At 41.1% G+C, this 27,856-nt stretch overlaps 1 pseudogene; it reads right to left on the bottom strand.

Annotated features, from left to right (window-relative positions):
* The window catches only part of LOC129148518 (nicotinamide phosphoribosyltransferase-like), a 35,517-nt pseudogene extending 10,489 nt beyond the window's left edge, over positions 1–25,028 (bottom strand).
* Between the last annotated feature and the right edge of the window lie 2,828 nt (positions 25,029–27,856).

Here is a 27,856-nt window from a genome sequence, read left to right as displayed (position 1 = left end):
ATTTGTCCACCATCCAGAGCTGAGGGGTCAGTGCTGACATGTACACATAAGGAACTGGTGGACATTGAAATTGGGTCTCAAAAGAACTGTTGGTCCAGAAAGAAACTCACTACAGACTGATCCATCTGCCTGTCAGCATAACTATTATTGCCTCGTCTCACATTCAGTTCTCATAAGTATATATCTAGTGACATATGATCTCGTGCATCTAGGGGAAATGATGAACAACATAGACTGAGGAACAAGAACAGAACCAGAAGCAAGGAGGCATCGATGGGACTATCGGGCCTCAGAGGGAGGATAGGGGAGGGTGAGGAGAGGGGGAGAGTTCAACCAAAGGACTTGTGTGCATGCATATGAGCCTATCCAATGGTTAAGTTCAACAGGCGGTTGGGGCATGCGTGGGGAGGGGGGGGGATGGGAATGGGGGGATGAGGACAAATATGTGACACCTTAATCAATAAAGAAATTAAAAAAAATAAAAATAAAAAAAAAATAAAAGACAACAAACATGCAAAAAAAAAAAAAAAAGACCATATCTCGAGGCCTGGCCTGGTGTCAGCACTGACAACTCTGTCTGAGGCATAGTTTATGGCCTCTCTGAAATGGGAGTAGTCTTATTTTCCTTATTATTTAAGCAAGCAAGCATTTACAGAAGCCAAAACAGCAGGGTTAAAATTTCAAGCAGTTTTTATATAAGATGGATGCTTCAACAGCAAAGGAAAAGAAAGGTCATTTTTTCTGTCCTGACAGTACCTATTCAACATTATTTTCTGTCCTTACAGTACATATACAATATTATAGCTGAATATTACTCAGCCACAAGAAAAGATGAAATACTGACATTTTCAACAACATGGATGGATCTTGACAATATCATGCTAATGAAACAAATAAACAAAGAAGACAAACAGAAACTCATAGACACAGACAATAGTAAGGTGGTTACCTGATGGAAAGGGGAGTTGGGGAAGTAGAAACAGGTAGAGCGGTTCAAATGTGTGGTGACAGAAGGAGATAACTTTGGGTGGTGACCACAATGCAGAATGCAGATGACCTATTATAGAATGGTACACTTGAAACATATACATTTATTGACCAGTGTCAACCTAATAAATATAATAAAATCTTTAAGTGCCATCTTTTTCAATGTTTTTATTTTTCAAATATAATTATTTTTTTCATTAAAATAGTAATCATGCCCTAGCCAGATTTGCTCAGTGGATAGAGCGTTGGCCTGCGGACTGAAAGGTCCCAGGTTCAATTCTGGTCAAGGGCATGTACCTTGGTTTCAGACACATCCCCAGTAGGAGGTGTGCAAGAGGCAGATGATCGATGTTTCTCTCTCATCGATGTTTCTGACTCTCTGTCGCTCTCCCTTTCTCTCTGTAAAAAATCAATATAATATATTAAAAAGAAAAAAGTCAGATTATTATAAAAAATAAAATAAAATAGTAATCATGTTAACACAATAGTTTTATAATAAATTTAAATGAATTACTAAAATAATTTAAAAAGTTTTCATTTTAGCTTTTAGTATGCTAAGTATCAGTAGAAATGATTGATGTAAAAAATATCTATTGGGTATTCTGAATAATTCATTTTTTCCATTTTTTAAAATTACTTTATTGATTAAGGTATCACATATTTGTCCTCATCTCCCCCATTGCCATCCCAAACCCCTCCCCACGCATGGCCCCACCCCCATGTTGTCTGTGATCACTGGTTAGGCTCATGTGCAAGCACACAAGTCCTTTGGTTGATCTATCTCCCTTATTCCCACCCTCCCTTACCTTTCCTCTGAGGTCTTTTTTTTAAATTACTTTATTGATTAAGGTATCACATATTTTTCCTCAAACCGCCCCCATTCCCATCCCAAACCCCTCCACACTCATGCCCCCAACCCCCTGTTGTCCGTGATCACTGGTTAGGCTCATATGCAAGCACACAAGTCCTTTGGTTGATCTATCTCCCTTATCCCCACCCTCCCCTACCTTCCCTCTGAGGTCTGAAAGTCTGATTGATGCTGTTCTTGTTCATCAGTCTATGTTGTTCATCTTTTCCCCTAGATTAGTGAGCTCATGTGATACTAGAAATACACTTATAGGAACCGAAAATGAGACAAGCAATAATGGTTATACTGAGAGGCAAATGAATCAGTCTATAGTGAGTTTCTTTCTGGGCCAACAGTTCTTTTGAGTCCCAATTTCTATGCCCAACAGTTCCTTATGTGTACATGTCAGCAATGATATTTCAGTTCTGGATGGTGGGCAAATGGTGGTAATGCACATCCCACCCTCTCTGGTTTGGTCCTGGGCAACCTGCAGTGACACACAGCTGCTGACTGCTAGTATGGCAAGGCATCGACAGTGTCTTCCATCTCTGGACTGTTTCCTCTTCTGTCTTCATGGCTGGAACACTCCTGTCAATTCCTTTCTGTTGCAGAAATCCACATGGTCTCGGAATTGTTTTCTGAAAATATACAAACATATTCTCGACCAAAAGTTAATAAAGGAATCTTTTCTATAAATTTGACTTGCGATCCTTTTTCATTTTTTGCCCAAACGATTTCCTTTGGCTTGTTTTGATACCATGTATGTTTTACCTGGGTGTCTTGCTGTTAGCATTACAAATGAAAGTTAATTTTCTAAAGTAAAAATTTTCTAGATGTAATTTACTTACAGGATATTTTTCCTTACATGATATTCTTCTACTATCTCCCCTTTTTTGGTTTAAATATTAGGAGGCTTTTGGAAATTTTATGCTGTAATCTTGATAGCTTTTAAATTTTACTTTTTTGCACTAAAATGTGACTGCTTTAGGTTCATTATAGGTTATGCAATTTTACCATGAGATGAACTACCAATAAAAATTTTAGTTAACACTTTAGGAACAGCTTTTTTGTCCAGTACAATTGATTTTTCTAGAATATCCGCTTATTTTGATTAACCAATTTAAATTAGTCTGAAAACTTGACTACTATTTTACTGTCAAATTTAATACTCTAACAACCATCTTATTTTACCCTGTAGATATTAATGGAAAGGATTATTTGCCTTCTTGAGTAGGCCCTGAGCATTCTTGGTGCTAGGCTGGGTTTAGATATCAAAGACTCCAGTTCCCCGCATCATGGGTACAAGACATCTCCATCAAGTCTTGTTTCAGTGAGAGGGCATCTGCTGTCGTCCAAGTCTCTGTTACCTGGGTCCCGATTTGAGCTGGGCATGGGAAGCTAAGCAGCCATGGGGGCAGGGGACCTCCCTCAGCAGGGGTGAGGGTTCAGGCCCCTGCAAACTTGGGGGGTGAAGGTCTGTGCCCCACCTCTGTTGACCCCCAAGTTCTCTCCTGATGGCCCCTTTGCAACTGTGCCTGTCTTAGGTTGTTCCTTCCTTGAGGAATCTTACCCATCTCTGGCTAACCAAGCAGGGTGATGTGAGGTTTAGTTCTGTCTCCTTGGTCGCCTATGCCCCCATGGCCTCCACGCCCAGCACCTGCCTTGGGATCCCCTCACCTGTTGACAGGGTCCCAGCACTGATCACATATCTTATAGAACCCAGGTTTCTTCTCCAGGTAGGCCCAGCTCACCCCATTAGGTGAGAGACAGATCCATGGTACCAGCCATCACGAGGCTTCAACCTTGGCATGAACAGAAAGCTCAGGCAACAGCTGTGGACAATTGGATTGTGAGAAGAGGGTCCCTCTTGGCCAAAAGGGCAAGAGGGGCCAATATAGAATGCTCAGGTACCTTCCCTAGGGGCCCTCTACACAATGGAAGGGATTACACCCTTTCATGTCCTTTTTAAATTGCTGCCAGACATTCAAAGAATTAGTTTGTAAGTTTGTTTGGGTTAATTATGTATCATGCTGTTGTAATCCTAAAATATCTACAGATGTGTTACCTTTGTCTCCAAGCACCAAAAAGATGATTTTTTATTGATACCTAAGGGTGCGAGGTACTATTATAGGTAGTGGGGATAACACAAATCTGGGAAAAAAATTATAATGACATTGTAGAATAATATCATGTAAGGATATTCTTTGCTCTAGGCCATGGCAATTCCTTTTCAAACTGGCTGCCAATTTCTTTTTGTATATACAAGGCCTTAGTTACATTTTCTGCACCTCTCCCAGGAGCAAGTAGTGATAGTCCCTTTCTTTGTTATCCACACAAGCCAGAAACCTCTCTTTAATTTTACAAACAAAGGAGCAATGGTTTGATTTGGTGTCATACAAAAGGGAAGCTGGTTGGAGACCCCTGTGTAATTATACTTCCTTGCCCCAACCATGGTCCTCCTGGATGACCAAGGTGTTTGGTATTATTGGTGACTACATTAGGATGTGGATCATCCCTCATAAGGGCCCTTACCCATGAAGAGTCAGGAACATAAGTCCAAAACACTTCCCCATTTGCCCCAGGTAATCTTACAGTACAGCTGGTGACTACTAGCATGGCAAGAAAGATGTTCAGGCATCCTTGGGGTTCTGGTTATCTCACAATTTCTTTTTTAATTTTTTATTTTTATTATTTTTTATATGTGTCCTTATTCCCCCATTACGCCCCATCCCCAATTCGTGCCCCACCCCCCTGTTGTCTGTGTCCATTGATTAGGCTTATTGCACGTACACAAGTCCCTTGGTTGATCTCTCCCCCTTTCTCCACCAACCCCCTCCTTCCCTGAGGTTTGAGGTTCTGATCCATGTTTCTCTGTCTCTGGATCTGTTCTTCTTCATCAGTCTATGCCGTTCATTATATTCCACAAATGAGTGAGATCATGTGATATTTATCTTTATCTGCCTGGCTTATTTCACTTAGCATAATGCTCTCCATCTCTATCCATGTTGTTGCAAATGGTAGGAACTCCTCCTTTTTTACCGCAGCATAGTATCTCTTTGTGAAGATGTACCACAGTTTTTTAATCCATTCATCTGCTGAAGGGCATTTGGGCTGTTTCCAAATCTTAGCTATGGTGAATTGTGCCACTATGAACATAGGGGTACATATATCCTTTCTGATTCATGGTTCTAATTTCTTGGGATATATTCCTAGGTGTGGGATCACTGGGTCAAATGGGAGTTCCATTTTTAGTTTTTTGAGGAAATTCCATACTGTTCTCCACAGTTGCTGTACCAGTCTTCATTCCCACCAGCAGTGCAAAAGAGTTCCTTTTTCTCCACATCCTCGCCAACACTTGTCATTTGTTGATTTGTTGATGATAGCCATTCTGACAGGTGTGAGATGGTACCACATAGTTGTTTTGATTTGCATCTCTCTGATGATTAGTGACTTTGAGCAGGTTTTCATATGTCTCTTTGCCTTCCTTCTGTCTTCTTTTGAAAGTGTTAATTAGATCCATTGCCCATTTTTTGAATGGGTTGATTATCTTCTTTTTGTTAAGTTGTATGAGTTCTCTATAAATGTTGGAGATTAAACCTTTATCGATGTCATTGGCAAATATGTTCTTCTATGTAGTGGGCTTTCTTGTTGTTTTATTGATGGTTTCCTTTGCTGTGCAAAAGCGTTTTATTTTGATGTAGTCCCAGTTGTTTATTTTCTCTTTAGCTTCCATTGCCCTAGGAGCAGTATCAGTGAAGAAGTTCTTTCGGCATATGTCTGAGATTTCTCTGCCTGTGGATTCCTCTAGTATTTTTATGGTTTCCAGTCTTATGTTTAAGTCCTGTATCCATTTTGAGTTTATATTTGTGTATGGTGAAAGTTGATGATCTAGTTTCATTTTGTTGCATGTATCTGTCCAATTTTCCCAACACCATTTGTTGAAGAGACTATCTTGACTCCATTGTATGTTCATGCCTCCTTGTCAAATATTAATTGGGCATAGTGGTTTGAGTTAATTTCTGGGTTCTCCATTCTGTTCCATTGATCTATATGTCTGTTCTTGTGCCAGTACCAGGGTGTTTTAAGAACAGTGGCTTTGTAATATAGCTTGAAATCTAGTATTGAGATCCCACCTACTTTGTTCTTCTTTCTCAGGATTGCTGCAGCTGTTCGGGTCTTTTTTTATTCCAGATGAATTTTTGGAGAGTTCTTTCTAGGTCTGTGAAATATGCCATTGGTATTTTAATGAGAAGTGCATTGAATGTATAGATTGCTTTGGGTAGTATGGACATTTTGATTATGTTGATTCTATCAATCCATGAACATGGTATGTTCTTGCATCTGTTTATGTCTTCCTCTATCTCTTTTTTCAGTGTTGTGTAGTTTTCCATGTATAGGTCTTTTACTTATTTAGTTAAGTTTATTCCTAGGTATCTTAATTTTTTTTGGTGCAATGATAAATGGGATTGCTTTTTTAGTCTCTCTTTCTGTAAGTTCACTATTGGTGTATAGCAATGCCATAGATTTCTTGGCGTTAATTTTGTATCCTGCTACAGTGCCAAATTCATTTATTAAGTCTAATAATTTTTTGATGGAGTCTTTAGGGTTTTCTATATATCATATCATGTCATCTGCAAATAAGGACAGTTTTACTTCCTCCTTTCCAATTTGAATGCCTTTTATTTCTTCTTCTGGTCTGATTGCAATGGTTAGTATTTCCAGCACTATGTTGAACAAGAGTGGTAAAAGTGGGCATCCCTGTCTTGTTCCTGTTCTTAGGGGAAATGGTGTTAGTTTTTCCCATTAAGTCTGATGTTGATTGTAGGTTTGTCATATATGGCCTTTATTATGTTGAAGTATGATCCCTCTAATCCCACTTTGCTGAGAGTTTTTTTCAAGAAAGGGTGTTGCATTTTGTCAAATGCTTTTTCTGCATCAATTGATATGACTATATGATTTTTATCTCTCAATTTGTTTATGTGATGTATCACGTTTATTAATTTGCGAATATTGTCCCATCCTTGCATCCCTGGGATAAATCCTACTTGGTCATGGTGTATGATCTTTCTGATGTACTGCTGGATCCAATTTGCAAGAATTTTGTTGAGGATTTTGGCATCTATGTTCATTAGTGATATTGGCTTGTAATTCTCTTTCATTGCATTGTCTTTATCTGGTTTTGGTATTAGGGTGATGCTGGCTACATAGAAGGAGCTTGGAAGTGTTCCTTCCTCTTCAATTTTTTGGAATAGTCTGAGGAGGATAGGTTTTAGTTTTTCCTTGAATGTTTGGTAAAATTCCCCTGTGAAGCCATCTGGCCCCAGTCTTTTGTTTGCTGGAAGCTTTTTGATGACTGCTTCAATTTTTCCAGAGTTATCAGCCTATTGAGATTTTTAGAATCTTCCTGAGTAAGTATGGAAGGTTGTATTTTTATAGGAATATGTCCATTTCCTCCAGGTTGTCTAGTTTGTTAGAATAGAGTTGTTCATAGTATTTTTTAACAATATTTTGTATTTCGGTGGGGTCTGTTGTTATTTCATCTCTTTCATTTCTGATTTTGTTTATTTGGGTCCTCTCTCTTTGCTTCTTGGTGAGCCTGGCTAGAGGTACATCAATATTGTTTATCCTTTCGAAGAACCAACTCTTGGTTTTGTTGATCTTTTGTATTGTGTTTGTTTGTTTGTTTTTTTGTCTCTATGTCATTCATTTCTGCTCTGATCTTTATTATTTCCTTTCTTCTGCTCACTGTGGGCTTTCCTTGTTGCTCTCTTTCTAATTCTTTGAGTTGTTTAGTTAGATGATTTATTACCATTTTTTTTTTGTTGTTTTTTTTTTTTTTTTTTTTTTTGAGGTAGGCCTGTAGAGCTATAAACTTCCTTCTCAGGACTGCTTTCATTGTGTCCCATAGGATTTGCAATGTTGTGTTATTATTGTAATTAGTCTCCAGGATGTTTTTAATTTCTTCTTTGATCTCATTGATAACCCAATCATTGTTTAGTAGCATGATATTCAGCCTCCAAGTGTTTTGTTGTTTTTTTTGGGAATGTTTTTGTTGTAGTTTATTTCTAATATTATGCCATTGTGGTCTGAGAAAATGCTTGATAGGATTTCAATCTTTTTTAGTTTGGGGAGACTTTGCTTGTGACCCAATATGTGGTCTATTTTTGAAAATGTCCCATGTGCACTTGAGAAGAACATATATTCCGTGGTTTTGAGGTGAAATGCTCTGAAGATGTCCATTAGGCCCATTTGATCTAGTGTGTCATTTAGAATTGCTGTTTCTTTGCTGACTTTTTGCCTAGAGGATTTATCCAGTGATGTCAGTGGTGTATTAAATTCCCCTACTATGATTGTATTGTTGTCGATCTCTCCTTTGATATCTTCCAGGAGATTTTTAATGTATTTTGGTGTTCCTGCATTGGGTTCATATATGTTTACTAGAGTTATATCTTCTTGTTGAATTGCTCCCTTTAGTATTATGTAGTGGCCTTCCTTATCTCTTATTATGGTCTTTACTTTGAGGTCTGTTTTATCAGCAATAAGTATCGCAACCCCAGCTTTTCTCTCATTTCCATTTGCCTGAAAAATGTTTTTCCATCCCTTCACTCTCAGTCTGTGTGAATCCTTTGCTCTGAGGTGGGTCTCTTATAGACAGGAAATATATGGGTCATTTTTTCTTATCCATTCAGCTACCCTATGTCTTTTGATTGGTGCAAGTAATCCATTTACATTTAATGTTATTATTGACAAGTACATGTTTGTTGTCATATTTTTCCTTAGTGTTTGTGTTTCTTCTTGCCTTTCTCTTTCTTCTTTTTACAGCAGTCCCTTTTATCATTTCTTGCATTGCTGGCTTGGTAGTGATAAACTCTCTTAGCCCTTTTTTGTCTGTGAAGCTCCTGATTCCACCTTCAATTTTGAATGATAGCCTTGCTGGGTGTAGTATTCTTGAATTCAGACCATTGCTTTGCATCACTTTGTATATTTCATTCCATTCCCTTCTGGCCTGGTGTGTTTCTGTTGAGAAATCAGTTGGTATTCCAGTAGGAGATCCCTTCTGGGTAACTTTCTGTCTCTCTCTGGCAGCCTTTAAGATTCTTACTTTGTTATTAGTGTTCGCCAATTTAATTATGATGTGTCTTGGCGTCGGTCTTTTGGGGATCAAGTTGTTTGGGACTCTATGTACTTCTTGAACTTGCATGTTTTTTCCTTGCCAATATCAGAATAGTTTTCTGTCATTATTTCTTCAAACACGTTTTCTATCCCTTGCTTCTCTTCCTCTCCTTCTGGTATCCCTATTAAGCAAATATTGGTTCACTTTGTGTTGTCTCAAAGCTCCCTTAGGCTCTCCTCTTGCTTTTTAAGTCTTCTTTCCAGTTGCTGCTGTGTTTGTGAGTTTTTTCCTACTTTGTCTTCTAATTCGCTGATGCGGTCCTCAGTCTCTTCTAGTCTACTGTTTAAGCCTTCCATTGTGTTCTTTATTGCAGCTATGTCATTGTTCATCTCCTCTTGGTTCTTTTTCATGCTGGCGACAATCTCATTCAGCTCCTTAAATTCTCATTGAGTTGTGTGTACTTGTCATCCATCCGTTTAAACATCCATATGTATTAAACATCCTTTAGTAACAACCATTACTCTGAATTCTTTCTCTGATAAGCTGCTAGCCTCAATTTCATTCAACTCCCTTTCTGGTGATTCCTCTTTTTCTTTCCTTTGGGGATTGCTTTTTTGTCTTCCCATGTTTTCCTGTAAAGTTTTAGTTGTAGATCCACTTGCTTTGCTACCCAGGTTCTTTTGGGGATGGTGCTACTGGTGTAATCTCTCAGTTCTCCTGGGCTTGGTAATCTAGTGTAGCTCCCTACTTGAGCTATTTGGGTTCTCTTGATGTAGGCCTGCAAACTTGAGAGGCACAACTGTAGTGTCTAGAAGTCAGCATCTATGGAGGGGAGTGTCCCAGTTTTTGCTGTCTTGCACCCTTAGTTTAAATCACGTGTGTCCAGCGGGAACTCACAGTGGCACTGAGGAACCATCTGTTGGGAGAGCTCACAGTGGCTCCCTGAGTGTAGATGGGCTCAGGGTGCCTGCCTGTTGGAAATTCGCTTCTGTGGAGGTGTGTATGCAGGTGCAGAGCTCTGATGCGCTCTGAGGGGTGCTGGCACTGAGGTTGAGCAGCTAGGGTGAATGTGGGCACTTATTCAGGAAGATGGGTTTCAGAATTTCTGCTGCGGGGCAGCGTGTCCTTGTCTGTACACAATCACACCCAGAAGGGGCTGAAAGCAGCTCCCCAGAGGACCCTGTGGATATATGGGCTCAGGCTGCCTGCCCTTTGGAAATGTGCACGTCTGTGGTGGTGAGATTGCTGGCACTGAGCTCTGACACACTTTGAGGGGCCCTGGCACTGAAGTTACCCTGCTGCGGTGTCTGTGCAGGTGTCCAGGATGAGTGAATTCAGAATTTCTACTGCCAGGGGCAGTCTGTCTCTGTTTGTCCAAGATCACACCGAGCCAGTTCTCACAGTAGCTCCCACAAGTGCCCTATGGATAGATGGGCTTTGGAAGTCCAAGCGCGAACTTTGGAAGCGCCTGCCCTTTGGAAGTGCGTGCACGAACTGGTGGTGCATTTGCCTGCGCAGAGCTCTGACATGCTTTGAGTGGCCCTTGTACTGAAGTTAAATAGCTAGGGTGTATGTGGGAAGTTATTCAGGAGAAAGGAGTTCAGAGTTTCTGCTGTGGGGTAGCGCGTCCTTGTCTGTACAGAATCACACTCATCAGGGCCTCAAAGCAGTTCCCCAGAGGACACTGTGGATATATGGGCTCAGGGTGCCTTCCCTTGTCTGTGGCCATGAGTTTGCTGGCTTTGGAACTGGTGGTGCGTTTGCCTGCGCAGAGCTCTGACGCACTCTGAGGGGCCCTGGCACTGAAGTTGCACAGCGGGGGTGTTCGTTGGCATTTATTCAGGAAGAGGCAGTTCAGAAATTCTATGGCAGGGCTGCACGCCCTTGTCTGTGCAGAATCACACACTTGGGGGCTCTCAGTGGTTCCCAAGCACTGCCTGGGTAGTGGAGTGCCTGGGTGTCTAGGGGGCTAGGAACGCGGCGAATCCTGAGTTCTGGTGCTGGGGAGGGGGAGGTTGTACTTACTGCTGTCAGGCGGTGAACCTTTGGAGGTGAAGGTCCCAGGGTCCATGCATCTGCAGCTGGGGTGGCAGGTCTTCTACCAGAGTGGTTGTAATGTCCTGGTTTGCTTCGGAGACCAGACTGGTTGGTGACGAGGCTAGGATTCTAGTCCCAAGCTGTTCTGTTCTTCAAGATGGCGTGGTCTCTGTGCCACTGGTGTCCTCCTCAGAGTGTTTGCAGCGGCTGTGGGGTTTTTCCATCTAAGACTGCCCAGATTGGAACCCCCCTGGAAGAACTGCAGGGTCTAACTGTCCCTATTTCACTCACACACACACCCACACACGTCCACACACACCTCTATCACTCCTTCACTTGATCACACACTCTCCCTCCCTACCTTCCTGCCAGTCACCATCTTTTCCCCCTCTGAATAATTCTTAATAGTGCAAAGAGATTGTGATGATGGTCTAGACCAGTGATGACGAACCTATGACATGCGTGTCAGCACTGACACACGTAGCCATTTTTGATGACACGCGGCCACTGAGGCGGCCACATGCCGAGGATGAAACATTTGCTGCTCCTGAGGATGAAACATTTGGGACTAGAGTCTTGGAGTTAGAGTCTAGTCACAAGACTCTAGTCGCAAATGTTTCATCCTCCCCTATTAGACACTCTGTGCTGGAGGTCTGTAGGCCAAAACAACAGAAGTCCGGCATAGAGTGTCTAGTTCTGGGACTTCCGGTTAAGCCGGGATCTTTGCCCTCACTTCTGCCAGCAGAGCAGGGAGCAGCGGATCGCAGCAGGGGACACATCTCTGGGTGCCCTGCCATTACCAGTAACCAAATAACAGTTAACCACAGCAACCATTATCTACTGTTCTGGGGTGTCATGGATTTCTAATCCATCATTACTGAGATAAGTGAGGGGGAGGCTGGGAGAGGCGAGGGTTTGTGGCGTGCTATGGGTGCCATTTCCCACCATTAGAAATAGCAGCAGCCATTTTAATTCACGTAAGGAACACCATCTTGCTCCATAGTGCAGACTCCATTTCACAACTATTACTGTTGTGCATCCTCGTTAACCCCTATTTCTGCTTATTAACCCTGCCCTTTCCTAAAAGACAGTTATATGCACCATTTTGTGGTTAGTTAGGCTAGTCAACCCCTAATTGCCTGCAGGACTAACAAGCTATCTATAATTCTATCTTCTGTCACTGACCCCCTGATGGAGAACCCAAAAAATAAAAAACTAAGGTTAAGTAAAGGAAGTGGTAGTAGCAGTGGCTGACCCTTTCAAGAGACATGGACCCAGATGTATGGTTTTATAGAAAAAATGGCAGATCATTTTGCGTTCTATGTACTGAAACGGTAGTAAGAAGAACGTGGGATATAAATAGACATTTTGAAACTAATCATTCCCAGCTCTTGAAAAAAAGTGAGGATGAAAGGAAGGAATACATTTCCAGGCAGTTACACCTTTATAAGAGCCAATCTAATTCCATCCTTAAATTTATGAAAGGCTCTACAAATTTAACATCTGCAAGTTTGAGCATTGCTCACTCAGCATGGAAAAGCGCTCAGTGAGGGAGAATTTATTAAAGAAACTCTCCTAAGATGTGCACCAGTTCTATTTCACGATATGCAGAATAAAGTTGCAATTATTAAGAGAATATCTGAATTACCACTCAGTAGAAATATCATAAAAGACTGAATAATGAGACTGAACACAAACGTACAACATCAATTAAAGAGAGACATAAGGAAGTGTAAATATTTTTCGATCTCTCTTGATGAAACTACTGATGTCACATCACATGCTCAATTGGCCATTATTGGTCGATATTCTGATGGTCTCACAATGAGAGAAGAGTTGATAAAGTTAGTATCAGTGTCAACAAGTAAATCAGGAAGCGAAATATGTAAGGTTGTTATACAAACATTTCGTAACCTAAGCATTGATATCTCTAAAGTTGCGTCAGTGATGACAGATGGGGCACCAAATATGGCGGGGAAAAAAGTCGGATTTGTCAAATTGTTTACAGAAGCTATTGGACATCCGATTGTGCCTTTTCATTGTATTATCCATCAGGAGGCTTTATGTGCCAAGGCAGGATTCACCGACAAATGACTTAATGTCAGTTGTTACAAAAATAGTTAATTTAATACCTGCTCGCCCCCTTCACAAGCAAGAATTTTTGGCACTTTTACTGGTGGTTGATTCCACCTAAAGTGGATTGCTGATGTACAATAATGTAAGATGGTTGAGCCGAGGCAAAGTTCTTGAACGCTTTGTGGAGTGCTTTGAAGAAATTAAGGTATTTCTTGACGATAAGGATCTGGGAAACTTTCCCAGCTTAATGATGATTAGTGGGTCAGCACCCTGATGTTTTTTATAGATCTCTCTGTTCATATTAATGAACTGAACTTAAAGTTACAAGGTTTTGGCAAAAGTATTGACGTTATGTTTGGATACATAAAAGCTTTTGAAAGTAAAGTTAAAATTTTCAAGTGATATATATAAACTAAAACTTGTAAGTATTTTCCTCGAGTAACAAAGTATTTTGAGAAGGCCAGTGCAACTCCACAAAATGAAATGGAATTCTTGCATATGAAGTACCAGCATGTTTTAGACTCGTTACTTGACCAGTTTAGTGATAGATTTAGTCAATTTAGAAGTCTAGAACAGACCATGAAAATAATTAAGTATCCTGATGTAGTAGTCTACAGTAGTTTGGAATTAAATGGTTTCCAATGGATGCAAATTGATGATTTGGAGATGCAACTTGCAGAATTTCAAGACAGTATCTGGGCTCAGGTGTTTGTCGACTTGAGGTCAAAGCTTGAGAATCTGGAAAGGTGCCTGCTTGGAGAATCAAGAGGAGTGCCACTACGAACAGGAAATTTGGAGTGCCTGGAACCGACTACCAGACACTTTTAGCACCCTGAAAAATATAGCAATGGCTTTACTCACAATTTTTCCCTCTACATACTTTTGTGAAGCCTTATTCTCAGCATTAAATAATATCAAAACCAACAAAAGAAACAGATTGACAGATGAAGTTAGTAGCGCTTGCTTGGGCCTGAAGTGTACAAAATATCAACCTTCAATTGAAGATTTAGCCAATGAAATTCAGCAACAAAAAAGTCACTAATAGGCAGGTTAGTTAAAGAATTCCCCTCCCCCTCACTTATCTTAGTTCACGGCACCCCACACAAGCTAAATAATATCAAGACCAACAAAAGAAACCGACTGACGGATGAACAAAGAAGTCACTAAGCAGGTAAGTTAAATATTTAGTTTTTGGTTTATTAAATACAATTATGTATAGCAATTATATATTTATGTTATTTAAACTATAAATACCGTGAAATAACGTTTTTTTCTTCAAAGTGACACACTACCCGAGTTATGTTCAGTTTTTTGGCGAAGTTTGACACACCAAGCTCAAAAAGTTGCCCATCACTGTCCTACTCACAACCGTGCCCTGAAGCCTGTGAACCTATGAACAAAGACCTAAAAAGTTAAATTGACTACCTTGAGGAGGAAGGTGGAAGTCCCGCCCTAAACGAATGCCCAGAAACAAAATGCCCTTTAGCACTGCCCACATGAGTGCAGTTTCTTCTGGGTAATGCAGTTTTCTTAACCGCCCAGGGGAGTACTAGCATCCCAGCCAATGACAGGTGAGTAAAGGTTTTGTGCCCCAGCAAGTGACGCCTGGGGAGGGACTAGATGGGACCAGAGGCCTGGCTAACTGGAGCAGACTAACAGATCTCCAAGGGGAAGAAGGTGGGGAGGAATGCAAGAGATCCTCCAAAGCATATACACAGAGGGGGAAATGGGAGACATCTATAATACTATCAACAATAAAAAAAATACGTGTACTTTTTTACATTTTAAAATAATGTAACCTAGCTGTGTAGCTCAGTGGTTGAGCCTTGGCCTATGAACCAGTAGGCTATGGTACTTTTTATTTTATTCTTATTTTTTATTTTCCAAATTATTTATTATTTAAATTATTACATATAATATGACATATAACTCCTTTTTCCCCCATTGAGCTCTGCCCAGTCACCCCCACACCTCAGCACATGCCCTTACCCCCTATAGATTCTGTGTCCATTGGTTATGTTTATATGAATGCATATAAGTCCTTTGGCTGATCCCTTACCCACCCTGTCTCTCTTGAATTCCCTCTGAGGTTTGACACAGTCTACTTTATGCTTTTATGTCTCTGAATTTATTTTTGTCCATCACTTTATGCTGTTCATTATATTCCACAAATGATGAGATCATATGTTACTGGATCTTTTCCTGGTCAGGGAACATACATGGGTTGCAGGCTCAATTTCTGGTGTATAGGTGGATTCATGCATGAGGCAACTAATCAGCAATTCTGTCTCATCATGGATGTTTTTATCTCTCCCTCTCCATTACACTCTCTAAAATCAACAGAAATATATTAAAATAAGTATATACATATATGCATAGGCTATGGACGTAGACAATAATGTGGTGAGGGACTAGAAGAAGTGGGGGCAGGGTAGATGGAGAAAAGAGGGAGGAGTATGGGGAAAATTGGGAACATCTGTAATAGAGTCAACAATCCTATCTAATAATAGACAAATATGCAAATTGACCATACCTCCGACACACCCACAAGACATGCCCACAAGCCACACCCACCATCCAATCAGAGCGAGTATGCAAATTAACCCAAACCAAGATGGCTACAACCAGAGAGAGCAAGGTTTCCTAGGTAACAGAGGAGGCCAAGCCTTCCGCCTGCCCTTTCCAGGCCTAAGCCTCCACTCAAGCTACAAAGTTTCAATTATAGAAGGTAAACAAATTCAAACAAATGGCAGCAGAATGGAGCTTGAGAGAGCAGGCCAGGGTTGCCGCAGGCAACAGGGGAAGCAAAGCTTTCCGCACACCCTGGCCGGCCCCACCCACTTAAGGCAACAAAGTTTCAATTATAACCCCAACACAAATGGCTGCCGGCCTCAGAGGGAGTCCCAGGCTTGGCTCCGCTCCAGGCTACAAAGTTTCAATTGTAGAAGGAAAATAAATTCCAGATACCAGGGCCTCTGCTTGGGTTGCCAGGGGGCGTGGCCGGCCTGCAAACCACCACAGGCCCCTCGCTCAGGCCGCCCCACACCCCAAGGGAACTCCCACCTGATCCGGGACGCCCTTCAAGGCAAACCAGCTGGCCCCCACCCCTGTACCAGGACTCTATCCTATCTAATAAAAGAGTAATATACAGATTGATCATCACTGCAACACACAATATAGCTGCCCCCAAGTGGTCAAAGATCATGCCCCCATGTGGACACAAGATGGCCACTACAAGATGGCCTGCAGGAGAGGGCAGTTGGGAGGCACCCAGCCTGCAAGGGAGGGCAGTTGAGAGGGACCAGGTTTGCAAGGGAGGGCAGTTGGAGGTGATCAACCCTGCAGGAGAGGGCAGTTAGGGGTGACCAGGCTGGCAGAGGAGGGAAGTTGGGGGCAAACAGGCTGGCAGCAGAGTGGTTAGGGGGTGATCAGGCTGGCAGGCAGAATTGGTTAGGTGCAATCAGGAAGGCAGGCAGGCAAGCAGTTGGGAGCCAGCAGTCCTGGATTGTGAGAGGGACGTCCGACTGCCCATTTAGGCCCGATCCCGGTGGTCGGGCAGTCGGACATCCCTTGAGGGGTCCCATATTGGAGAGGGTACAGGCTGGGCTGAGGCTCAACCCTCCTCCGTGCACGAATTTCGTGCACCGGGCCTCTAGTAAAAAATAATAGTGTGCACAGCCAGTGGGGTTCAGTGGTTGGGCGTTTACCCATCAACCAACATATTGATGGTTCGATTCCATATCAAGGCACATACCCAGCTTGTGGGCTCCATCCCAGAAAGGGGAATGCTAGAGGCAGCCTATCAATGATTATCTCTCATCATTGATGTTTCTTCCTCTCCCTTTCTCTCTCAAAAATCAATAAAGACATTTAAAAAATGAACAGTGTTAAGATTGATTTGACTCAACAACAACAAAGTGATTGTGGGCCGCCATGTTTTCTTCCAAGTCTTGTAAGCAAAATCATGCCTTGTTCTGTCTTTATACAGGATGTCCCAGGCATACCTTTTAGGTAACAGGAACCAGCCTGGAGCTGGTCTGCCTCAGATTGGCTTATAGTGTTTGAGTTCTTGACTTCATGTAGAAAATATTTCACAACAGGAGTTCAGAGATTTTGAGGAACATTTATTAAAGATGGGGATAATGAAAAAATCTAGGGCTTAGAATAGTACAAGGAACAGCAGAGAGACTAGGTGGGGCTCCTTTGGTTCTCTAGAAACACTACTGTGAGCTCACTGGAGAATCAGAGAAAAGAAGCCCTTGAACACAGGTACAGGGGTTTAGCCTGGGATGAGCTGTTGTTGCTCATTGATACCTAGGTGGAAGGTCAAGTGGGATCCCTTAAAAGCTTAGGAGATCCTGGCTGATGTGTCATTCAGTGGTTGACTATTGACATATGAAACTGGAGGTGATAGTTGCATTCCCAGTCAGGACACATGCTCAGGTGGTGGGCTGGATCCCCATTGTGAGGCATGCAGGAGGTAGCTTGTCAGTGATTCTTTCTCATCATTGATGTTTCTATCCCTCTCTCCACCCTTCCTCACTGAAATCAATAAAAATATTATTTTGCATATATGTTTTAAATCAATTATACTTACATCAAAGTTTAAAAAATGATTAAAACTTGCCACTTTCCAATTATTTTACTATTTTATTATGGAAGTTCTTGAGCATGTTTATACCTAAAGTATCAATAAGTTGGAAATAAAATACAATTATTTACTACTTAAATATCTCATCAGCCCATGTTCAGTACTATCACTTTGGACGTTTGAAAGTGATAATGATGAGAATATTTACACCAGAAAAATTGAAAATACTACAAACCTTGACTTCACTTAATATACTGTTGGGAGAGAAACTAAGATGGCGGCATAGGTAAACACCTAAACTGCTGCCTTGCACAACAATTCAAAACTACAACTAAAAGACAGAAAGGTCATCATCCAGAACCACAGGAAAGCTAACTGAGTGTAAATTCTACAACTAGAAGGAAAGAGGAAAGCACACTAAGACTCAGAGGATATGCAAAAGGCTGAGGTATGGAGACGCACAAACAGCGAGGACTGACTGCTAAGTGCGCGGCTGGCTTTCTCAGGTGGGAGGGAGACAGACGATCCCAACTGTGCTGAACTCCATTTCCGGCCAAGACTCTGGGGACCCAGACTCATTCAGGGAGAAACTAAACTGTCTGGCAGTGGGCAAAACTTGAGGGCGACTTTCTCTCAGAGGTACTTGAAGTGATTACTGAGCGACACTGAGTCCCAGGGGCCTCCAAGGGCAGGGCTGACAGGAAGCCAAGGCTGTCTTCTCCGCCCTGAGACTCTGCCCCATCCAAGCTGAGCACAGAGGCTTTTGTAATTTTGCAAGTCTTGTCTCATAAGGGTGTCTCCAGGACAGAAGTTCTCCCAGTGTAGTTTGGCCTGGAGATCAATTCTGCCCAGTGATACCAACAACAATCAAGACATAACTACAACAAGACTGTGCACACAGCCCACAAAGGGGTGCATCAAGAGTGTCCACCTCAGGTAACTGGGGAGGCTGAGCCACTGGGTCCTATAGGACATCTAGCACACAAAGCTATCCTACCAACTCAGGGAAGCAGTGAAAATGCAGAGACAAAGACACAGGTCACAAATGAAAAAAAATGGAGGAAAACAAATGACTGGATATAGAGTTCAAAACCACAGTTGTAAGGTTTTAAAGAATTGCCTAGAAAAGGCCAATAAATTTAGTGATATCCTCTAGGACATGGGTCCTCAAACTTTTTTTTTCCAATTTTTTATTAAGGTATTATATGTGTACATATCTTACCATTGCCACCCCCCACCCCACCCCCATATATGCCCTCACCCCCCAGAGTTTTCCATCCGTTGGTTATGCTTATATGCATGCATACAAGTCCTTTGATTGATCTCTTATCTCCCCCACCTCTCCCTAACTTTCCCCCTGAAATTTGACAGTCTGTTTGATGCTTTACTGTCTCTATATCTGTCTTTTTGTTCAACTTTATAATGTTCTTTATTATCCATAAATGAGTGAGATCATGTGGTATGTTTCTTTCATTGACTGGCTTATTTCACTTAACATAATGTTCTCCAATTCCATCCAGGTTGCTGCAAATGATGAGAATTCCTTCTTTTTTATGGCAGCATAGTATTCCATTGTGTAGATGTACCACAGTTTTCTGATCCAGTCATCTGCTGACGGGCACCTAGGCTGTTTCCAAATCTTAGCTATGGTGAATTGTGCTGCTATGAACATAGGGGTGCATATATCCTTTCTGATTGGTGTTTCTAGTCTCTTCGGATATATTCCCAGGAGTGGGATTACTGGGTCAAATGGGAGTTCCATTTTCAGTTTTTTGATGAAACTCCATACTGTTCTCCACAGTGGCTGCACCAGTCTGCATTCCCACCAGCAGTGCACGAGGGTTCCTTTTTCTCCGCATCCTCGCCAACACTTGTCGTTTGTTGATTTGTTGATGATAGCCATTCTGACAGGTGTGGGATGGTACCGCATTGTTGTTTTGATTTGCATCTCTCAGATAATTAGTGATGTTGAGCATGTTTTCTTGTGTCTCTTGGCCTTCCTTCTGTCTTCTTTTGAAAATATTCTATTTAGGTCTGTTGGCCATTTTTTTATTGGATCATTTATCTTCCTTTTATTAAGTTGTATAAGCTGCCTGTAGATGTTGGAGATTAAACCTTTATCAGTGATGCCATTTGCAAATACGTTCTCCCATGCAGTAGGCCTTCTTGTTGTTTTGTTGATGGTTTCTTTTGCTGTGAAAAAGCTTTTTATTTTGATGTAGTCCCATTTGTTAATTTTCTCTTTAGCTTCCATTGCCCTAGGGGCAGTGTCAGTGAAGAATTTCTTTTGGCATATGTCTGAGATTTTGCTGCCTGTGGATTCCTCTAGTATTTTTATGGTTTCCCGTCTTATGTTTAAGTCCTGTATCCATTTTGAGTTTATTTTTGTGCATGGCGTAAGTTGGTGATCAAGCTTCATTTTTTTGCATGTATCTGTCCAATTTTCCCAACACCATTTATTGAAGAGACTGTCTTGACTCCATTGTATGTTCATGCGTCCTTTGTCAAATATTAATTGAGCATAGTGGTTTGGATCAATATTTGGATTCTCTATTCTGTTCCATGGATCTATATGTCTGTTCTTGTGCCAGTACCAGGCTGTTTTGAGAACAGTGGCTTTGTAATACAGCTTGAAATCTGGTATTGAGATCCCTCCTACTTTATTCTTCTTTCTCAGGATTGCTGTGGCAATTCGGGGAATTTTTATTTCCAGATGAATTTTTGGAGAGTTCTTTCAAGGTCTGTAAAATATGCCATTGGTATTTTAATGGGGAGTGCATTGAATCTATAGATTGCTTTGGGTAGTATGGACATTTTAATGATGTTGATTCTACCAATCCATGAACATGGTATGTTCTTCCATCTGTTTACATCTTCCTCTATCTCTTTTTTCAGTGTCCTGTAGTTTTCCGAGTATAGGTCTTTTACCTCCTTAGTTAAGTTTACTCCTAGGTATCTTAATTTTTTTGGTGCGATGGTAAATGGGATTGCCTTTTTTAGTCTCTCTGTCTATAAGTTCACTATTGGTGTATAGAAAGGCCATAGATTTCTTGGCGTTAATTTTGTATCCTGCTATATTGCCGAATTCATTTATTAAGTCTATTAGTTTTTTGACGGAGTCTTTCGGATTTTTTATGTACAATATCATGTCGTCTGCAAATAAAGACAGCTTTACTTGTTCTTTTCCAATTTGGATGCCTTTTATTTCTTCTTCTTGTCTAATTGCAATGGCTAATACTTCCAGTACTATGTCAAACAGGAGTGGTGAGAGTGGGCATCCCTGTCTTGTTCCTGTTCTTAGGGGAAATGTTTTTAGTTTTTGTCCATTGAGTATGATGTTTGCTGTGGGTTTTTCATATATGGCTTTTATTATGTTGAGGTATGAGCCTTCTATTCCCACCTTGTTGAGAGTTTTTATCAAGAAAGGGTGTTGGATTTTGTCAAATGCTTTTTCTGCATCAATTGATATGACTATGTGATTTTTATCTCTCAACTTGTTTATGTGATGTATCACGTTTATTGATTTGTGGATATTGTACCATCCTTGCATTCCTGGGATAAATCCTAGTTGGTCATGGTGTATGATCTTTCTGATGTACTGCTGGAGCCGATTTGCTAGAATTTTGTTGAGGATTTTGGCATCTATGTTCATGAGGGATATTGGTCTGTAATTCTCTTTCATTGTGTTGTCTTTATCTGGTTTTGGTATTAGGGTGATGCTGGCTTCATAGAAGGAGCTTGGAAGTGTTCCTTCTTCTTGAATTTTTTGGAATAGTCTGAGGAGGATAGGTTTTAGTTCTTCCTTGAATGTTTGGTAAAACTCTCCTGTGAAGCCATCAGGCCCCGGGCTTTTGTTTGCCAGAAGCTTTTCGATGACTGCTTCAATTTCATCCATAGTTATTGGCCTATTGAGCTCTTTAGATTCGTCTTGATTGATTTTTGGAAGGTTATGTTTTTCTAGGAATATGTCCATTTCCTCCAGGTGTCTAGCTTGTTAGAATAGAGTTGTTCGTAGTATTTTGTAACAATCCTTTGTATCTCAGTGGGGTCTGTTGTTATTTCACCTCTTTCATTTCTGATTTTGTTTATTTGGGTCCTCTCTCTTTTCTTCTTGGTGAGCCTGGCTAGAGGTCCATCAATCTTGTTTATCCTTTCAAAGAACCAGCTCTTGGTTTTGTTGATCTTTTGTATTGTTTCTTTGGTCTCTATGTCATTTATCTCCGCTCTGATCTTTGTTATTTCCTTCCTTCTGGTTACACTGGGCTTTTCTTGCTGCTCTTTTTCTAGCTCTTTGAGTTGTAGGGTTAAGTAATTTATTACCATTGTTTCTTGTTTTTTGCAATAGGCTTGTAGAGCTATGAACTTCCCTCTCAAGACTGCTTTCGCTGTGTCCCATAGATTTTGGATTGTTGTGTTTTCATTGTCATTTGTTGCCATGATGTTTTTTATTTCTTCCTTGATCTCTCTGGTGACCCAGTCCTTGTTTAATAGCATGCTGTTTAGTCTCCATGTGTTTGATTTCTTTGGATTGTATTTATTGTAGTTGATTTTCAGTTTTATGCCACTGTGATCTGAGAAGATGCTTGATATAATTTCTATCTTCTTGAATTTGAAGAGACTTTGCCTGTGAGCCAGCATATGGTCTATCTTTGAAAATGACCCATGTGCACTTGAGAAGAATGTATATTCTGTGGCTTTGGGGTGAAATGTTCTGAAGATGTCAATTAATTCCATCTGGTCTAGTGATTCATTTAGGATTGCTGTTTCTTTGCTGATTTTTTGTTTAGAGGATTTGTCCAGTGGTGATAGTGGGGTATTAAAGTCTCCTACTATGATTGTATTGCTATTAATCTCTCCCTTGAAATCCTCCAGGAGTTTTTTTTGTGTATTTCGGTGCTCCTATATTGGGAGCATATATGTTTACCAGAATTATTTCTTCTTGTTGGATTTCTCCCTTTAGTATTATGAAGTGGCCTTCTTTTTCTCTTGTTATGGCATTTACTTTGAGGTCTATTTTGTCAGATATAAGTATTGCTACCCCAGCTTTTTTTTTTCATTTCCATTTGCCTGAAAGATATTTTTCTATCCCTTCACTTTCAATCTGTGTGAGTCTCTTGTTCTGAGGTGGGTCTCTTGTAGACAGCATATATCTGGGTCGTGTTTTTTTATCCATTCAGCTACTCAATATCTTTTGATTGGAGCATTTAGTCCATTTACATTTAAAGTTATTACTGAAAGGTATTTGTTTGTAGTCATATCTATTTTTGTGTCTGTATTCCTTCTTACCTGTTTATTTCTTCTTTTTACAGTATTCCCTTTAGCAATTCTTGCATTGCTGGTTTGGTGGTGATAAACTCCTTGAGCCTTTTTTTGTCGGCAAAGCTCCTGATTTCCCCTTCAATTTTGATTGATAGTCTTGCTGGATATAGTATTCTTGGATTCAGTCCTTTGCTTTCCAACACTTTGTATACCTCCTTCCATTCATTTCTAGCTTGTTGTGTTTCTGTTGAGTAATCATTTGACAATCTGATGGGTGTTCCTTTGTAGGTAGCTCTCTGTCTCTCTCTTGCTGCCTTTAAGATTCTCTCTTTATCATTTATATTTGCCATTGAAATTATGACATGTCTTGGTGTGGGTCTTTTGGGGTTGATCCTGCTTGGGACTCTCTGTACTTGCGTAACTTTTATCTTTCCCATATCCGGGAAGTTTTCTGTCATTATTTCTTCAAATAGATTTTCTAATCCCTGCTGCTCTTCTTGTCCTTCTGGCAGCCCTATTATACGCATGTTACTTCGTTTCATGTTGTCCCGAAGCTCCCTTAGGCTTTCCTCCTGCTTTTTAATTCTTTTCTCCAATTGCTGTTCAGATTGAGCTTGTTTCTGTACCTGATCTTCTAACTCACTAATTCGGTCCTCTGCTTCTTGTAGTCTACTGTTGAAACTTTCCATGGTGTTTTTTATTGTAGCTATATCACTTTTCATTTCTTCCTGATTCTTGCATAAGTTGTTGATTTTCTCATCCATCCGATGTATAAATTCCATGACCATTACTCTAAACTCCTTTTCGGTCATGTCGCAAGCTTCAGTTTCACTGATTTCCTTTCTTGGCGACTCCACATTTTCTTTCCTCTGTGAGTTATTTCGTTTCCCCATTCTGGCTATCACCAGAAAGCTCAAGCTTCCGTTTGCATGGACCTGGGTCGTGTGCTGTGGGGACTTCGCTCCACCCGAGTTTCACTGAAGTGCTCTGACACTAGGACGTGTGGCTGCTTTTGGTTGGTGGGAACCAGACACTGCCCAGGGTCAGTGTCCCCAGTGTTCCGTGTGGTCTCGTGTGCACACTTAGAATCAGGGGTCCTGTCTGCACCACACTGTTGGTATATGCCGAAAATGAGATCCTTAGCATGTGGCAGGAGTCAGAGTTTCCCTGTTTCTGCACCAAGACTCGAGTGTCAGAGTCTCTGTTGCCTTGTGCAATTTCTCATTGAGAATCAGGGTCCCTGTGTGTGCATGCACCAACAATTGGGTTCGCTGGCTCTTAGTGTGAATGCGCTGTGAGTCAGGGATCCCAGGCAGCTGTGTCCGGCGTGCCAAATTCCCTGAAGTGGAGCTGCGTCATGTGTGTGCTCTCTCTACTGAGCCAAACCGGCTAGGGCGCACACTCTTAATTTCCTGAAGGTGAGCTGGCTCCCTGCACTCTACCAGAGTCCCAGAAGGGGGGCGGAGTCCGTCCTGCTTGCCAAATTCCCCAAAGGGGAAGCCCCTCTGTGCAAGCACTAAGATTCCCCGAAGGGGGAGCTGTGACCCGCAAGCAAAAATTCCCCAAATTCTCTGAAGGGGAGCCCTCTGTGCGCACTGACAGATTTTCCCAACAGGGAGCTGCTTCTGTCCTGCGCGCGCGCACGCGCCAAATTCCCTGAGGGGGAGCGAGTCCATAAGCAAAGTTCTGCGGCTAAGGCGAGGGGCGGGTCTATCAGTTAAAATGGCGCTGTCTGCGCGCCTGCGGGCTCTTTGACTCACGGAATTCTGCCGGGAAGTCTGGATTCTTGTTGTTTGTTGTTCTGAAGCTGTGATAGCAGTTCTCTGTCCCCAGTGGCTGCAGGGTCCTTGTTTGTGTCAGAAAGCCAGGATCCGAGTCTCAGGCAGCTCTGTTTCTCAAGATGGCGTGGTCTCTGTGTCCACAATAGCCGCGGAGATGTGTCCGCTTTGTGTGCTAGGCTCCGCCGTCTAGGACTGCCCGGTTAGGCAGCCCCTTGGAAGATGTGCAGAATCTAACTGACCCTAGCTCATACACACACACACCACACATGTCTCCACTCTCCTCTATGGGTTGATCACTCACACTCTCTCTCACCCTACCTTCCTGCCGGTCGCCATCTTCTTCCTCTCGGTCCTCAATCTTTTTAAATAGGGGGCCAGTTCACTGTCCCTCAGACCATTGGAGGGGAATTGGAGAGTGTGGCGCACATTCCACACATGCGCACTGCAGGCCGTGACGAGTCGGCTGCTAAGCAGGACAGGCAGTGGTGGCAAAAACACCTGGTGGGCCAGATAAATGTCCTCAGCAGGCTGCATGTGGCCCGTAGGCCATAGTTTGAGGACCCCTGCTCTAGGATATGAAAAAGGACCAACTAGAAATTAAACATACACTGACTGAAATAAAAAATATTATACAGAGACCTAATAGCAGACTAGAGGACCGTAAGAATCAAGTCAAAGACTTGAAATACAAAGAAGCAAAAAAACACTCAACTGGAAAAGCAAAGGAAAAAGAATAAAAAAATATGAAGATGGTGTAAGGAGCCTCTGGGACAACTTCAAGTGTACCAACATCCAAATTAGGGGGGTGCCAGTAGAAGAGAGAGAGCAAGATACTGAAAACTTATTTGAAGAAATAATGACAGAAAACTTCCCCCACTTGGTGAAAAAAATAGACTTACAAGTCCAGGAAGTGCACTTGTAAAGGAATCCAAAGAGGACCACAACAAGACACATCATAATTAAAATGCCAAGAGCAAAAGACAAAGAGAGAATATTAAAAGTAGCAAGAGAGAAACAGTTAATTACCTACAAGGGAGCACCCATACGATTGTCAGCTGATTTCTCAACAGAAATTATGCAGGCCAGATGGGAGTGGCAAGAAATATTCAAAGTGATGAATAGCAAGAAAATACAACCAAGATTATTCTACCCAGCAAACCTATCATTCAGAATTGAAGGTCAGATAAAGAGCTTCACAGATAAGAAAAAGCTAAAGGAGTTCATAAACACCAAACACCAATAAAACCAGTATTATATGAAATGCTGAAAGGTATTCTTTAAGAAGAGGAAGAAGAAGAAAAAGGTAAAGATAAAAATTATGAACAACACATACATATCTATCAACAAGTGAATCTAAAAATCAAGTGAATAAAAAATCTGATGAACAGAATAAACTGGTGAATATAATAGAATCAGGGGCATAGAAAGGGAGTGAACTGACAATTCTCGGGTGAAAAGGGGTGTGGGATTGTGGGAAGAGACTGGACAAAAATCGTACACCTATGTATGAGGACAGTAGGGGGGAGGTAAGGGCAGAAGGTGGGGTAGGAACCAGGTGGAGGGGAGCTATAGGGGGAAAAAAGAGGAACATTTGTAATAATCTGAACAATAAAGATTTATTAAATTAAAAAAAAGATTCCATTTTATAGCCACAACAACGACTCAAAATAAAAAGAACTGGCTCACCTAACCGGTTTGCCTCAGTGGATCGAGTGTCAGCCTGTGGACTGAAAGGTCCCAGGTTCGATTCCAGTCAAAGGCATGTACCTTGGTTGTGGGCACATCCCCAGTAGGAAGTGTGCAGGAAGCAGCTGATCGATGTTTCTCTCTCATCAATGTTTCTAACTCTCTCTCCCTCTCCCTTCTTATCTGTAAAAAATCAATAAAATATATTTTAAAAATATATATATAATATACTGTTGAATGCTACAACTTAAACTGAATAGTGGATAATGTTAGCAATGTAGGTTAATCTAAGTGTATCATGCAAGTGGGCTTTAAATTGTACATAGGATACATGTTTAGAAAAACAATTTTCCTCCAAATATTCAAAATATATAGTTCCAAATGAAAAAGAAAGAAGTTGAGTCCTTGAAGAATGAGTAAGGTGAAAACAGATGTCTTAGATGGTGAAATGACTTGCTATTGATTAAGTCATAAATTCATTTTAAAAGTTGGAAAAAGTTTCTGACCATACTTTTAAGCAAAGGGAATAAAGACAGTGTAAATAAATGCCTAAAGAAATGCTCACCATAAACATTTTTTAGGAAAATGGAATTAAAACAAAACAAGTTGACACTACTGATTTTTAGACCTACAATTTAAAAATATTAAACATCGCATGTGTTCACAGGGATAATGAAAAACTAGAATTTTCATTATTGTGGGTGTCTGGGAAGGCAAAGGAAGGATCATTTTAGGTCACAGTCCTTCATGTCTTCAAAAGTAAAACACTCACCTATACTGTAATAATTAGATAAGGAAAACATACATTTATACATACATGTATAAAGAATTGAACCTGATACTCCCAGAAAATTTATTTAAAATACCTCAAATCTCCATTTCTCACTCTCTCCCTTCCTCTCTTTCTAAAAGGTCAATGACGTTACTTTTAAAAATGAAAAAAGACATATAAAATAAGAGAATAAACTCTGTGATTCGCATATTCACAGCTGTAACCTGCACAGGGGTGAAATATATGATTATTTCACATGTGACATTTTTACAGCTTCATCCATATGTCCAAGATCACCACACAATACACATTAGAAGAGTGCATTTTGTTGCATGTCAGTTATAAATAGACATAATAAAGCCTTAAGAAGAACTTCCAAATAAAGACCTGGGTATTCTTGTCTTGTTAGGAAATTAAAATCTCAACTGTATATGGGTTCTACCATCTCTCTCCTAATTTCCTGGGAGGAGCAGCCTTGCCACAGGAGCAGCAAATATTGGCAAGCAGTGAAGACTTTTGCCATCGGAATCCACAGGAAAGCTGACTGGTTACAAAAAATACATCCTGGGACTGATTATAAAATGATTCTTCCTCGGCTCAGAGTTCTTGCCAGTTGAGGAAACATTGAGGTGAGGCCAGTGGATCCAATAAACTATTTTTTTCTGCCAATGATTTCATCCACAGAAAACAGATATGGAGGCCCTGA

This window comes from Eptesicus fuscus, unplaced genomic scaffold (assembly GCF_027574615.1).
Source record: "Eptesicus fuscus isolate TK198812 unplaced genomic scaffold, DD_ASM_mEF_20220401 scaffold_77, whole genome shotgun sequence".
Classification (NCBI taxonomy): domain Eukaryota; kingdom Metazoa; phylum Chordata; class Mammalia; order Chiroptera; family Vespertilionidae; genus Eptesicus; species Eptesicus fuscus.
Note: the sequence above shows the minus strand (reverse complement) of the source record. Positions and strands in the feature narration are given on the sequence as shown.